The sequence below is a fragment of the Gigantopelta aegis genome, chromosome 9 (genome assembly GCF_016097555.1).
Source record: "Gigantopelta aegis isolate Gae_Host chromosome 9, Gae_host_genome, whole genome shotgun sequence".
Classification (NCBI taxonomy): domain Eukaryota; kingdom Metazoa; phylum Mollusca; class Gastropoda; order Neomphalida; family Peltospiridae; genus Gigantopelta; species Gigantopelta aegis.
In genome coordinates this window covers 24,344,995-24,361,322 of record NC_054707.1, presented here as the reverse complement: position 1 = coordinate 24,361,322, position 16,328 = coordinate 24,344,995, and the positions used below count along the sequence as shown (strand labels likewise).

Sequence of the window (16,328 nt, the reverse complement as noted above, 5' to 3'; positions counted from 1 at the left end):
AATAATGTTTTGCTGTCAATTGGTCATTTGTTTACAGCCAACAAGACCTGTATACTTGAGCATGACGTTTTAATAAGATTTAGATGTCGTTGTAGTATATGATGTCAAACTACATGTATATTTGTGCTAATCGCAGTGAGGTGACTTCAGAACATTGAACCAGTGCACCACGACTGGTATATCAAAGGCCGTGGTATGTGCTATCCTGTCTATGGGATGGTGCATATAAAAGATCCCTTGCTGCTAATCAGAAAGAGTAGCCTGTTGCGTGGCAGCAGCAGGTTTCCTCCCTCAATATCTGTGTGGTCCTTAACTATATGTCCAATGCCATATAACTGTAAATAAAATGTGTTGAGTGCATTGTTAAATAAAACATTTCCTTCCTTCTTCAGAATATTGATTTACTAAATATAAAATTAAAATGTTATTTTAGAAGTGTTATAAGATAAATAGAATTCGTTAATCATGTTTTTTAATATGTAAAATATCGATCTTGTCTAGTTAACATAGACTCGGTTGACATTTTCCACATTAAAAAACATTTGTGATGAATCCTCTATACATGTATATTAACTAACACCTACATGTATATTAACTAACTTTCCACCATATATAATCACACGGTTTTCAACATGGACAAATGCTACAAAAAAATTAACATTCAGTCGGCAAGTATTTATTGTTTGTAATTCTATACCTGGCAAACATTTATTAAATGGGTGGCAAAAAATCACCAGAAGTCGCCTACTTATGACATCCACGTGACGTGACTTTAAAACTTTCTCTAAGTGTGTAAAAAAATTAACTCTATTTTTGTGCAATGATTATTGGAGTTGGCCCATCTTTCACCCTTTTATTGTCAGTACCTAACAATGAAATTCTTTTTAATGCAACTAAATTTACTTAATTTACACACCACTGGTTGGCTGAAATAGTAGAGTTCAGAAGAAAAACAAAAATACAATGTGTATAATTCTCTGTCACTACTTTCACTAGTCGCCCCTAAAAATATTTTAGTTTTTGTAACCTACATGTACTGCTCAATTTTTAGGGATTTTGCAGGGGTTTTTCCCCTCCTGTTTCCCCTGTAATTTTTAAAATACATATAGCATACACATGTAAACAAGAACAAATTTAGAAAAACAAAACTTTACAAGTCATTTAGGTTACATCAATTGCTATTTTGCTTTAGGTTAATTAGGCTGTATAATGTTGGTCATTGGCGGTAACTCGTGTCTGGAGATGATGTGGTATTTTGGGTGAGCACATTTTCTGGAGTGTGATGCTGAAAGGTGGTAAAGACGGTATTATCAGTATTACCGAGGATGGCAGTGGTAAAGACGGTATTATCAGTATTACCGAGGATGACGGTTCCTTTTGTTGTGTGGACAAGGCATTAGCTCTGTTAGTTCTACATTTAGCAGCTTACCTTTGTTTGTGTACCTTAATCAAGCCAATTTGTGCTGGAAGTGACTATTTTTATTTTTCTCACAGCTGCTTTGCCAGATTCAGTTGAATTTATGTTTGTACTGGTGGCACCACCCAGGTAGAATGGCTGCGTGGTTGTATAAACAAACAGCATCCGTGTCTAAAACCTTTTAAATTATGTATTGGTAATAGACTTGTTTTGAAACAATTGTAATTTGCAGTTGGAGTTACCTGTCTTGGACAGAACTCTTTGGTAAAGTCAGAGGTTGTGAACTTGTGCCCATGGCAGCCATGCTTGAACAGTTTTGGGATGAAAGCATACATTTCAGAAATGACATGCACACACACACACACACTCAGAGGGAGGGATATCTATATATATATATACTCTTCAAAAAAAGAAACGCAAAAGGGTACAAATGGGTTATAACTCCGATTTTATGTTTCCTACCGGTTCATGCTTTGTGAATATAAGGTCATTGCATGTCCCAAACACATTCCCACGGTTACATTCGATAAAACGCAGCTACTGTAAAATAAAGTTTCAAAACGTGAATATTTGCAAAAACGCAGCCACGTGCAAACCATGTCACCACTGCACGTGCGTTGTCTGCACGTGCAACATGAACACCGACAGTATAAAAGTGCAGGGTGTTCGCTTGCCTGGCCCCTGTATCTGGCCGACAGTTGACAATCCAGGACATGCCACATCTCAGTGAACCGCAGAGAAACAATGCCATCGGCCGACTAGACGCAGGCGAATCCAGAACGGCCGTTGCCAGGGCATTCCATGTGTCCCCAAGCACCATCTCCAGACTGTGGGACCGTTACCAGCAACATGGATCAACACGTGACCTCCCTAGATCCGGTCGACCACGGGTCACTACCCCCGGGCAGGACCGCTACATCCGGGTACGCCACCTTCGGGAACGATTGACTACTGCCACCTCCACAGCCGCAGCAATACCAGGTTTGCGCAGGATATCCGACCAGACCGTACGGAACCGCCTACGTGAGGTAGGAATTCGTGCCAGACGTCCAGTTCGAGGTGTCATCTTAACACCACAACACCGTCGACTCCAACTGCAGTGGTGCCAGATTCATCGACAATGGCCTCAACTGCGATGGAGACAGGTGTGGTTCAGTGACGAGTCCCGATTTCTGCTCCGACGTCATGATGGAAGATGTCGCGTGTATAGGCGTCGTGGTGAACGTTATGCGGCAAACTGCGTGCAGGAAGTGGACAGATTTGGCGGGGGTAGTGTCATGGTGTGGGCAGCCATCTCACACACTGGCAGAACTGACCTGGTCCACGTGCAGGGCAACCTGAATGCACAGGGCTACAGTGACCAGATCCTCCGGCCACACATCTTTCCAGTTATGGCCAACGCCAACGCAGTGTTCCAACATGACAACGCCAGGCCTCACACAGCACGTCTCACAACGGCTTTCCTACAGAACAACAACATTAATGTCCTTCCTTGGCCATCGATATCACCGGATTTGAACCCAATTGAGCATCTATGGGACGAGTTGGACCGACGCCTCCGACAGCCCCAGACCCTGCCCTAGCTGGCAGCAGCCTTGCAGGCCGAGTGGGCCACCATCCCCCGGGACGTCATCCGTACTCTGGTTGCTTCAATGGGCAGGCGGTGCCAGGCAGTTGTCAACACACGCGGAGGCCACACCCGGTATTGACTCCAGATGACCTTGACCTTGGTGGTGTGTCCTATCACTTACTCACAATGGACTAGAGTGAATTGTGAACAATCCTGCAACATTTGGTAATTATCGGACTCACCATTCAATAATTAAATCAATTCTCCAAATGTTACGACAATGTGGTTTTGCGTTTCTTCTTTTGAAGAGTATATATGTATATGGTGCCAAGACCCCATTCTGACTGGCTGCAAGTTAGATCCAACCTTTTTTGTGTCCTGTTCTTAGTGAGTTATGTGGGGGTATTCAAGCTTGGTAGTTTACGCAGTGTTGTACTCAGTAAAGACAAGTATGTATGTGTATATAATTATTACTTATACAGCCATCAAATGTAGATCTATAGAAACCATAAAAGTGATGTTTGGTGAAAACCCATATTTTCACTGTAAAAGTAATATTTTCACAGAAGTTTAAGTTACAATGAAAATATATTTTTATTGAAAATTAGGAATGATACATATAATAGACCATTTCATGGTGGTATTTAAATGCAATGTTTTTGATTACCACTCACAATGTGTGTAAAAAAATTTTTTTTAATTCATTGCTTTGTAATTCATGAAAATATGGATTGTATACATCATGCACTCTTTGGAATTTTTTTTATCAGGAACCCCCCCACCCATAAAATTAGCCTCTATACATGTATTTCCATACCTTGATTGTACATGTATTGCCATTCAGACACTTACATGTACACAGTTAGCTGCCCATCCAAATTGAGTATTAGCTTTTCATCATTTATCATGCAAATAACATTTTTAGGCATCAGTATCTTCTCTTTTTCTTTTAGACATGTATATTGAATTCATATACATGTAAGCTAATAAACTAAATACATGGCAACCATATGTATGATGCCATATAACCATAATTACAATGTGTTAAATGTATCATTAAATAAAATATTTCTTTCTTTCTTTCTTTCTTTCTTTCTTTATAATAAAAACAAAAGTTCTGAGAAAAATTTAATCTTTAAAACTTCAATTACTAATAAATCTCTGCATTTTTCACACTTTATTGTATTATCTGCAGACATAATCATATCTGCTTTTGATGTACATGTCAGATTTTTAGTTTTTATTATGGGCGGCATGGTTTCATTGATTTTTCCCCCAGATATAACCAACCAGCAAGGCTGTTATGAGTCAGCTGTGGACAACATGCTCCAGACTTGAAACCTAATTACACACAAAAAGTGGGAGAAGACCCGTTTTTCACTGCTCTTTAACAGCCCCGCGATTGTTTTCTGCCAACATGAAAGAACTGTCGGTGAGGGGAGTATCTGTCTCAGTGTGTTTCAGTCATACCCCAGCTGGCAGGGGTTCAGATTGGTGATGATATAGGTCAGTAATATATCTCACTTTTTGTTGTTCTGTCAATCTTCACCACTGTTGTTCTTTTTATTTTATCTGGGTCAACATCTAGGCTATGTGGGATTATACTGTGGGTTGAGGTGGCCTATTGCTAATGTGGACACAGAGCATGTTGAAAGGGGCTTTTAATCATCTATCAATAACTGAGGTAAGCAGACGTTTTACTCAGTGATGGGTATTTTCTCTGTGTGTACTCTAGACCTACATCATAAGAGTGTTGGTATGTATTGTATTTTTGTAGAAAGTTTTAGTGTACAAATAATGCCATATTATTATACTTGGAAACTGACTTATTAAGTTGATTATTGAAAGGTTTTGATTATTATCTTCCTATATTTATTTATTTTATTTTATTTTTGGGGATAGTTCTTCACATTTGTAATGTAAACACTTTGTGTACATTCACTGGCTAATCAGAAATTACTACTACCATGTATGTGTATGGGATTTTTCTGTGATATTCATTCAAATATATTGTATTTGTTACAGAGGTTTAGAAATGGAAAATATTTCACTAGCCCTCTGGACCAGAACCAACTAAAATGTACTAACCCGCCAGTATTTCTACTAGTCCACCAGCCCATAGATCAAAATATTATTGTTTAACAATATTATAATATACATTTCAAATGATAGTCGTAATCAAGTCTGACGCCATATAACCGTAAATAAAAGAAATAAAAATGTGTTGAGTGTGTCGTTAAATAAAACATTTCCTTCCTTCAAATGATAGATATAAATTTGACAATTTTTTTTTTTAATAACTTGGTTGGCCAAGTGATCAACATCACATAGCAAACGAAATAAAAAAAGACACACACACACCCCCCCCCCCCACACACACCCCCAAAACCTTGATTAACAAAACCAGATCGCCCGTCGGACTAGTAGTAGTTGTATTGTTTTACTCGCATTTGGCAAGTGGGCAAGTACTTTCTGCATCTCTGTTATAAGTGAACTAATGCAACTAAGAAAATATAATGTTTCGTTGTATATACATATGCATGAACATTATTGTTTTGGGACCGGCCTCGGTGGCGTCGTGGTTAGCCATCGGTCTAGAGGCTGGTAAGTACTGGGTTCGGATCCCAGTCGAGGCATGGGATTTTTAATCCAGATACCGACTCCAAACCTGAGTGAGTGCTCCGCAAGGCTAAATGGGTAGGTGTAAACCACTTGCACCGACCAGTGATCCATAACTGGTTCAACAAAGGCCATGGTTTGTGCTATCCTGCCTGTGGGAAGCGCAAATAAAAGATCCCTTGCTGCCTGTCGTAAAAGAGTAGCCTATGTGGCGACAGCGGGTTTCCTATCAAATCTGTGTGGTTGATACATACACAAATTTGCTTTCTTTCCTGTATGTACATGTAGAACATACATGTACACAATGTAGGTCACTTCCAATATAGCATATATACTTTCAGATCCATCTTTACTTGACATGACTTAGGGTTTTATGTGCACGCTCAGAACAAGCTGTTTTAGCATCTATCTAAAGTTGGATTTCTGTCATCCATCTATCTAAAGTTGGATTTCTGTCATCCATCTGTCTAAAGTTGGATTTCTGTCATCCATCTATATAAAGTTGGATTTCTGTCACCCATCTATCTAAAGTTGTTTTCTGTCATCCATCTATCTAATAATATTTTCATATACAAGTTTACCATTTGTGATGCCCAATAGCCGATGTGTATTTTTGTGCTGGGGTGTCGTTAAACATTCATTCATTCATTCATTCAAAGATGGATTTCATTCATTCATTCCATCTATCTAAAGATGGATTTCTGTCATTCATCTATCTAAAGATGGATTTCTGTCATCCATCTATCTAAAGATGGATTTCTGTCATCCATCTATCTAAAGTTGGATTTCTGTCACCCATCTATCTAAACTTGGATTTCTGTCATCCATGTATCTAATAATATTTTTATATACTTAACATTTGTGATGCCCAATAGCCGATGTGTATTTTTGTGCTGGGGTGTCGTTAAACATTCATTCATTCATTCATTCATTCCATCTATCTAAAGATGGATTTCTGTCATCCATCTATCTAAAGATGGATTTCTATCACCCATCTATCTAAAGATGGATTTCTGTCATCCATCTGTCTAAAGGTGGATTTCTGTCACCCATCTATCTAAAGATGGATTTCTGTCATCCATCTACATGTATCTAAAGGTGGATTTCTGTCATGCATCTATCTAAAGATGGATGTCTGTCGTCAATCTATCTAAAGATGGATTTCTGTCATGCATCTATCTAAAGGTCGATTTCTGCCATCCATCTGTCTAAAGATGGATTTCTGTCATCCATCTATCTAAAGATGGATTTCTGTCATCCATCTGTCTAAAGGTGGATTTCTGTCGCCCATCTATCTAAAGGTGGATTTCTGTCACCCATCTATCTAAAGTTGGATTTCTGTCACCCATCTATCTAAAGGTGGATTTCTGTCACCCATCTATCTAAAGGTGGATTTCTGTCATCCATCTATCTAAAGTTGGATTTCTGTCGTCCATCTGTCTAAAGGTGGATTTCTGTCACCCATCTATCTAAAGGTGGATTTCTGTCACCCATCTATCTAAAGTTGGATTTCTGTCACCCATCTATCTAAAGGTGGATTTCTGTCACCCATCTATCTAAAGGTGGATTTCTGTCGTCCATCTATCTAAAGTTGGATTTCATTCATTCATTCATTCCATCTATCTAAAGATGGATTTCTGTCACCCATCTATCTAAAGATGGATTTCTGTCATCCATCTATCTAAAGGTGGATTTCTGTCACCCATCTATCTAAAGGTGGATTTCTGTCATCCATCTATCTAAAGGTGGATTTCTGTCATCCATCTATCTAAAGTAGGATTTCTGTCATCCATCTATCTAAAGGTGGATTTCTGTCACCCATCTATCTAAAGTTGGATTTCTGCCGTCCATCTATCTAAAGTTGTATTTCTGCCATCCATATATCTAATGATGGATTTCTGTCATCCATCTATCTAAAGATGGATTTCTGTCATCCATCTATCTAAAGATGGATTTCTGTCATCCATATATCTAAAGATGAAACTTTTTTCAGTCTTGTCAACATTCATATGATTCATATCACATTTTATGTAGTGATCAACTACAAATATTTTTTTTTCATTTGAGTGACTCAGTGATAACTGGAGGTGTGTGTGTGTGTGGGGGGGGGGGGGGGGGGTCTTTCTTTCAAAATAACTGTACCTGTACATGCCTGTAGGACAGAACCTGGAATACAAGGGGGTTCTGTGATTTGTGGTATTAACTTCTCAATGCAGAGTCATGATTGACTTCACGCATAAACAGATTTGGTATTGACTTTTCTGTGTATCTCAGCTTTACGTTTACCCCCCTTCATTATGTCTGTAGGATTAGGTGTTATTTTGCATTCAGATGCAGTTTGATGGGCTTGGTGGTGTCGTGGTTAAGCCATCAGACACAAGGCTGGTAGGTACTGGGTTCACAGCGTAGTACCTGCTCCCACCCAGAGCAAGTTTTAACGACTCAATGTGTATGTGTAAGACCACTACACCCTCTTCTCTCTCACTAACCACTAACAACCAACTCACTGTCCTGGACAGACAGCCCAGATAGCTGAGGTATGTGCCCATGACAGCATGCTTGAACCTAAATTGGATATAAGCACAAAAATAATTTGAATTGAATTGACAGGGAAAGAAAGAAATGTTTTATTTAACGACGCACTCAACACATTTTATTTACGGTTATATGGCATTGGACATATGGTTAAGGACCATACAGATATTGAGAGAGGAAACCCGCTGTTGCTACTTCATGGGCTACTCTGTTCGATTAGCAGTAAGGGATCTTTTATATGCACCATCCCACAGACAGGATAGTACATACCATGGCCTTTGTTACACCAGCTGTGGAGCACTGGCTGGAATGAGAAATAGCCCAATGGGTGCACCAACGGAGATCGATCTTAGATCGATCGCGCATCAGGCGAGCACTGTACCACTGAACTAGTTCCCACCCCCTCATGTTTCATGAAGACCATGTGTCACAATTTAATTGCCATATGTTTCTTATCTAATAGCCGATGGTTTATTAATCAATGTGCTCTAGTGGTTTAATCAAACTAACAAAAACGCAGGTTTTAGTGATATGATTGAATGCAATATATTCACCTCCTCGTATTAGTGTTAGACTTTAAGATAAAAATATTAATTTCCCTACAGGCTTCTGAAAATTGCAAGCGCGATAGTTTAGTTCGCATGTTTTGTTTTGTGTAACCCATTTTTTGTTCGCGCACTGAATTTGAGGACATCATTTACATGGTTATGGCTGGTTACGTAAAAACAAAATGGGTTACCTGAATTAGTTTTTGCGTAACCCATAAATGGATTATGCATATTTTCAATTCACAGATACTTGCCCTATCTAGTACAGACATTAAATTTGTATTTGTTATACCAATAGCCACATGTAATGTTACAGCAGACTGGGTTTCCCCCATTCATCCTACATGTATACCAGAAGGCAGTGGGGTGAAATGTACACAGCCACATTTACATGTGTATTTCGGCTGCTGTTGTCATAGCTTGACCTACTTTAGCACATTTCTGTGAGCCAGTGCTATATATATACAGAGGTATTATTACACATAGGATAATAAGGAAAATTCAAGTGTTAACACTTGCACGATATCTCCGATCACGTTATCTCGAATCATTATAGATCTTCATGTTTTATGCTGCATATTAACGGTAAGCTGCCTAAAATATTCTTAAAAATTGACAATCAAAAGAAAATATTTTGATCAATATTTAGAAATAGTAAAAATCTTGACACAAAACACAAGTTGATGCAAGTGTTGTATTTTGGCAAGATATGAACACTGGTATATTACACAATAATTATCATCAGATGTGATCTTCTCAGTTCACAAACAGCACTAGGGATCATAACAACGGCGATTTAACATACAAATGTTTCAGTATACTTTCTTTTGATCATTTGTATATGTCGTCTCCATATATACACTTTAAAATACCTTGTCACTACTCTTTTTTTTCTTCTCTTTTTTTTAATTATTATTTATTTTTATTATAATTTTTTTTTAATTTCATAAAATTTTGTAATTTTCTTCTTTTTTTTCTTTTTTTAAATATTTTATTCACCATCTTCAATATGTAACAACATTTTACATAGTACATTTTACAAAGTGTCACCAGCACCAAAAGCAAGTTATTGTAGTAACATCTACCGATTTACATCCCAAGATAAATTGTTTTCTTGTATTTTTTGGTTATAATATATTTAATAATTGAATTCTGACATCTTTAATAATAATATTATGCACAAATAAATACCTGGGAACCCTTGGAAAGAACTATACATGTAGATACAATTGTATTCACTATCAGTTGGTTTTCTTAAAATTATTAAATGGTTTTGTTATTGGAGAGAAAAACAATAACAAAAAACTGCACCTTAAAAATGTCTGACTCAAAGTAGGAAATTAATTTTAAGTCCCTCAAAGCACTGCATATATTTAATTATTTATTAATCAGTTATGGATTAATCAGTGCAAACTGATGATCGATGACAAACTGATTCTTAATTAGTACATGTGTACATTTTCTTTACTTAATTAATATACATGTACCACGACCTGTTACTTTGAATAAGAGCTGTTAGTGTAGAGATTTTCTCAGTTTCATTTGTAATTTGGTGGTACATGTACAGGTACAAACATAATATTAAACCCATGAGGTTAAAGTTTTTGTTTTGATGTAACTATGGGATTTTCCCTCATTCATTATGTACATGGACCAAGATAGATCCATGCAGTACTCTGCTATTTCAGCAGCTGTTGTAATAGTTTGACCTACATACACAGATTCATAAAGGTATATTTTCAGGATATTAGTATAATACATGTGTAGCACAGACCATGTGTTAGCACACGGTGTCTGATATGAGAGATAATATTTTTGTGAAATCTCATCTGGACCTTTCATGTTGGATATGGTGAGTTGGCTATAACTACTGCTACATGTACTGGTAGTATATCATGTCCAGGCATATTCTACTAAAAGTACATGTAATACATTTATGAGTTAAACAAACAAAACAAAACTACAGTGTACTTATATTTTAACAGTTCAAAATAAATTTTAAAAAGTAAGATTTTTACTCCACCCCTTGCCTCCCCCAACCCCCCAACCCCCTCCCCAATTAAATGGTGATGTTAATATGGATCTCTATGTTTAAACAAAGAGCACATGTCAGGTTACATAAACTGATGTTTTTAGAGACTGGCAGATTGTGGAATGAGGAAGTTACATGTACTGACACTTTGGAAATGAAAAGAATGTGTGTAATGACGCACCTCATAGCTCATTGTTTAATCATGGGCTACTGTGTGTCAAACATTCAGTAATTGTGACGGTTGATTTCAGCATGACATTATATATTGTTTAATCACAGGCTACTGGGTGTTAAACATTCCGTAATTGTGATGGTTGATCTCAGCATCACAGCTTATTGTTTAATCATGGGCTACTGGGTGTCAAACATTCCGTAATTGTGACGGTTGATCTCAGCATCACAGTATATTGTTTAATCACGGGCTACTGAGTGTTAAACATTCCGTAATTTTGGTGGTTGATCTCAGCATCACAGTATATTGTTTAATCACAGGCTACTGGGTGTCAGACATTCGGTAATTAAATTGTGATGGTTGATCTCAGCATCACAGTTCATTGTTTAATCACAGGCTACTGGGTGTCAAACATTCGGTAATTAAATTGTGATGGTTGATCTCAGCATCACAGTTCATTGTTTAATCACAGGCTACTGGGTGTCAAACATTCAGTAATTAAATTGTGATGGTTGATCTCAGCATCACAGTTCATTGTTTAATCACAGGCTACTGGGTGTCAAACATTCGGTAATTAAATTGTGATGGTTGATCTCAGCATCACAGTTCATTGTTTAATCACAGGCTACTGGGTGTCAAACATTCAGTAATTGTTACGGTTAACTTACCTTTATGGTATATTGTTTAATCACAGGCCACTGCATGTCAAACATTCGGTAATTGTGACGGTTTTCTTACCTTCACACTACAGTAAACTCTCTATATGTCAAATTTGCTGGTGCCAGCCGGTTAGTTTGAGATATCGTTACAATTGAGATAAGTAAACATCTAAATTCTCATGGAGAAAAAAAGTAAAATCACTGTGTAAAGTGCTCAGACTGGGTCCTTCACTGGATTGCTCGCAGTGTTCGTTCTCCGGCATATTGCAAGATGAATGCATAACAAATCTACACTCTTATATTTTTATTTTAAAATTTGGACTTAAAATAACAAGTTAAAACCACTCGTAGCAAGAACACCTAATCCAATACTGTTTATATACCCAATCCCACTTTTATTGTTACTCGCTTTTGAGAACTGCCGCGGTTTCATAGGCTATTACTTTCAAGCGACCGGATTAAATAAATACTAATTAGGCATACTTGGCAATAACACCAAGTTAATCCACTGGCCTCTAATGATCGAACACAAACATAATAAATTAAAAGGAGGCCCTTGGCTTGGTTTACTGCATTTATCAAAAATAATTTTATTAAATAATTATTATTTTAATTTATGGAAAATATGTTTTCAACTTTGACAAAAATATACAAAATATATAGTAAATATGTCATATGGGACCACATAAGTCATTTGACATAACGTGTGTATATTTAAGTCAAAGTTTGAGATCAACATACAAACTCATACATGTTTATATAGAGAAACGGTTCAGACCCACTTCTTGCTTTGCGTGATGTTTAAGAAAACGGAGTTTGACATATAGAGAGTTTACTGTATATTGTTTAATCATAGGCTACTGCATGTCAAACATTCGGTAATTGTGACGGTTGATCTCATCATCACAGCTTATTGTTTAATCACAGGCTACTGGGTGTCAAACATTCAGTAATTAAATTGTGACAGTCATCTTAATATCTTCACAGTATATTGTTTAATCACAGGCTACTGGGTGTCAAACATTCAGTAATTAAATTGTGACGGTCATCTTAATATCTTCACAGTATATTGTTTAATAACAGGCTACTACATGTCACACATTCGGTAATTAAATTGTGACGGTTATCTTAATATCTTCACAGTATATTGTTTAATCACAGGCTACTGTGTGTCAAACATTCGGTAATTAAATTGTGATGGTTATCTTAATATCTTCACAGTATATTGTTTAATCACAGGCTACTGCGTGTCAAACATTCGGTAATTGTGACGGTTGATCTCATCATCACAGCTTATTGTTTAATCACAGGCTACTGTGTGTCAAACATTCGGTAATTAAATTGTGATAGTTATCTTAATATCTTCACAGTATATTGTTTAATCACAGGCTACTGCGTGTCAAACATTCGGTAATTAAATTGTGATGGTTATCTTAATATCTTCACAGTATATTGTTTAATCACAGGCTACTGCGTGTCAAACATTCGGTAATTGTGACGGTTGATCTCATCATCACAGCTTATTGTTTAATCACAGGCTACTGCGTGTCAAACATTCGGTAATTAAATTGTGATAGTTATCTTAATATCTTCACAGTATATTGTTTAATCACAGGCTACTGCGTGTCAAACATTCAGTAATTAAATTGTGATAGTTATCTTAATATCTTCACAGTATATTGTTTAATCGCAGGCTACTGTGTGTCAAACATTCGGTAATTAAATTGTGATGGTTATCTTAATATCTTCACAGTATATTGTTTAATCACAGGCTACTACGTGTCACACATTCGGTAATTAAATTGTGATGGTTATCTTAATATCTTCACAGTATATTGTTTAATCACAGGCTACTGCGTGTCACACATTTGGTAATTAAATTGTGATGGTTATCTTAATATCTTCACAGTATATTGTTTAATCACAGGCTACTGCGTGTCACACATTCGGTAATTAAATTGTGACGGTCATCTTAATATCTTCACAGTATATTGTTTAATAACAGGCTACTACATGTCACACATTCGGTAATTAAATTGTGACGGTTATCTTAATATCTTCACAGTATATTGTTTAATCACAGGCTACTGTGTGTCAAACATTCGGTAATTAAATTGTGATGGTTATCTTAATATCTTCACAGTATATTGTTTAATCACAGGCTACTGCGTGTCAAACATTCGGTAATTGTGACGGTTGATCTCATCATCACAGCTTATTGTTTAATCACAGGCTACTGCATGTCAAACATTCGGTAATTAAATTGTGATAGTTATCTTAATATCTTCACAGTATATTGTTTAATCACAGGCTACTGCGTGTCAAACATTCGGTAATTAAATTGTGATAGTTATCTTAATATCTTCACAGTATATTGTTTAATCGCAGGCTACTGTGTGTCAAAAATTCGGTAATTAAATTGTGATAGTTATCTTAATATCTTCACAGTATATTGTTTAATCGCAGGCTACTGCGTGTCAAACATTCGGTAATTAAATTGTGATGGTTATCTTAATATCTTCACAGTATATTGTTTAATCACAGGCTACTGCGTGTCAAACATTCAGTAATTAAATTGTGATGGTTATCTTAATATCTTCACAGTATATTGTTTAATCACAGGCTACTGCGTGTCACACATTCGGTAATTAAATTGTGATGGTTATCTTAATATCTTCACAGTATATTGTTTAATCACAGGCTACTGCGTGTCACACATTTGGTAATTAAATTGTGATGGTTATCTTAATATCTTCACAGTATATTGTTTAATCACAGGCTACTGCGTGTCACACATTCGGTAATTAAATTGTGATGGTTATCTTAATATCTTCACAGTATATTGTTTAATCACAGGCTACTGCGTGTCACACATTTGGTAATTGTGATCTCAACATCACAGTACATTATTCAATCAAAGGCTATACTGTTTCAAAGTTCATTGACAAAAAGATACATGTAATATAGTTTTCACTTTCCTGATGCATTGAAATTATCTTCTGTTTACAACATTTAATTTCAGAGTATCTAACAGTACATTACATAATTGAGTGGCAGTTTGCTTCTATCATTTTAAAGTTGTGTAACTGACACACGAACTGTGTCCTCAGGGTTGGGATATATGAAGTCAATGGGTGGTCATTTAAGTTTTACGGTTGTATTATGGTATAACAGTTTTATGCATATTGCGTATTAATGCATATGGTGCTGTATAGACAGTAACTTGTGATTGTTAACAATCTGGCTAGGGATTTTGGGAGCTATCTTAGTGCTACGAAATTTTAAAACCATCGTAGGCTATGACATCACGACAGCACATGCCATAGTGACATCATAGCTTACAATGGTTTCATGATTTCATAGCACGAAGATAGCTTCAAATATAGGTGTGCATGTATTAGTGATATATTTTCAATTTTTGTACCCTTGATCTAAACAATACATGAAATTCTTACATGTCACTTTTATGATCTGGATCTGATGTTAGTTTTAAACCCTGTATGCATGTACATATGTATGTACAAGTTCAGGTACTCATAATTTTTGTACAATAAAACCTGTCTTAACCAGATCCTAAACCCAGACCTGTAAAATAAATATCAGTGTCATGGGAAAAATAAAATAAATCTGGGGAAATTCCAGCTGAGGCAAGTGCCTCGTCTGCCTCGTCTGCCTCATGCTGGCTCATTGTGATAAAACCCTGTATTAGGTCCCCAGCATGATCCAGTTTACACAGGTTTCACTGTACATTGGTGTGTATACATTTGAATGACATATTCTTTCAACAAGTAAACCTCTATGATAACATGGCATGTTGTATGTTGTATTTACTTTACTGGAGTTATATCTATAGTCAAACTGCTATTATCCAGATACCCACATGACTCAGCAAAAAGTCCAGTTCTGTTCTGGACCTGTGCTTATAAAACTACAGAGTCCAGCTATTCTAGACTAAATCTCTAATGTAAAGTAAAGTAAAGTTTGTTTTATTTAACGACGCCGCTAGAGCACATTGATTTTTTATCTTATCATCGGCTATTGGACGTCAAACATATGGTCATTCTGACACTGTTTTTTTAGAGGAAACCCGCTGTCGCCACATAGGCTACTCTTTTTACGACAGGCAGCAAGGGATCTTTTATTTGCGCTTCCCACAGGCAGGATAGCACAAACCATGGCCTTTGTTGAACCAGTTATGGAACACTGGTCGGTGCAAGTGGTTTACACCTACCCATTGAGCCTTGCGGAGCACTCACTCAGGGTTTGGAGTCGGTATCTCGATTAAAAATCCCATGCCTCGACTGGGATCCGAACCCAGTACCTACCAGCCTGTAGACCGATGGCCTGCCACGACGCCACCGAGGCCGGTAAATCTCTAATGATGTCACAGCTTAAATCTCTAATGAAGTCGCCTGCCTCCACTGTTTGATTGTTTGATGTTGCCATGGTATTAAAGTCTAAGACTGGGGGGGGGGGGGGGGGGGGGGGGGGGGGGGGGATTCCAGTTCTCTGAAGGTCCAGGTTGTAAATATGAGAACTTTTTTTTTTCAATGTCAGGTTCTGTTAGTTTTATAGACAAATTTTTTCGAATACCTATGCATTGGCCAAATTTACACACCCTGTTTTTCTAAAATGCAGGTGTTTTAAATTGTAAATGTTTGTAGTTACATGTACATGTGTGTAAGACAAAAGAAGGCTTAGAAAATTTGGGCTCTTAAATTATGTCTTAAATCAACTGCCAGCTGTGTACACGAGTCATTATTATTTTTATTTTTT

The 16,328-nt window shown here is 36.9% G+C and overlaps 1 protein-coding gene across 4 annotated transcripts in view; it reads left to right on the top strand.

Moving 5' to 3' along the window:
* Positions 1–16,328, top strand: part of LOC121381544 (transmembrane protein 198-like) — a 51,673-nt gene that overhangs the window by 14,032 nt on the left and 21,313 nt on the right. For 2 of the 4 annotated variants that reach the window (XM_041510873.1, XM_041510871.1), the window contains exon 3: positions 4,267–4,493. The exons of the other annotated variants lie outside the window; for them this stretch is intronic. The gene's annotated coding sequence lies outside the window, so the exon portion shown is untranslated. The remainder of the gene's footprint in view (positions 1–4,266; positions 4,494–16,328) is intronic. 4 annotated transcript variants of the gene reach the window in all.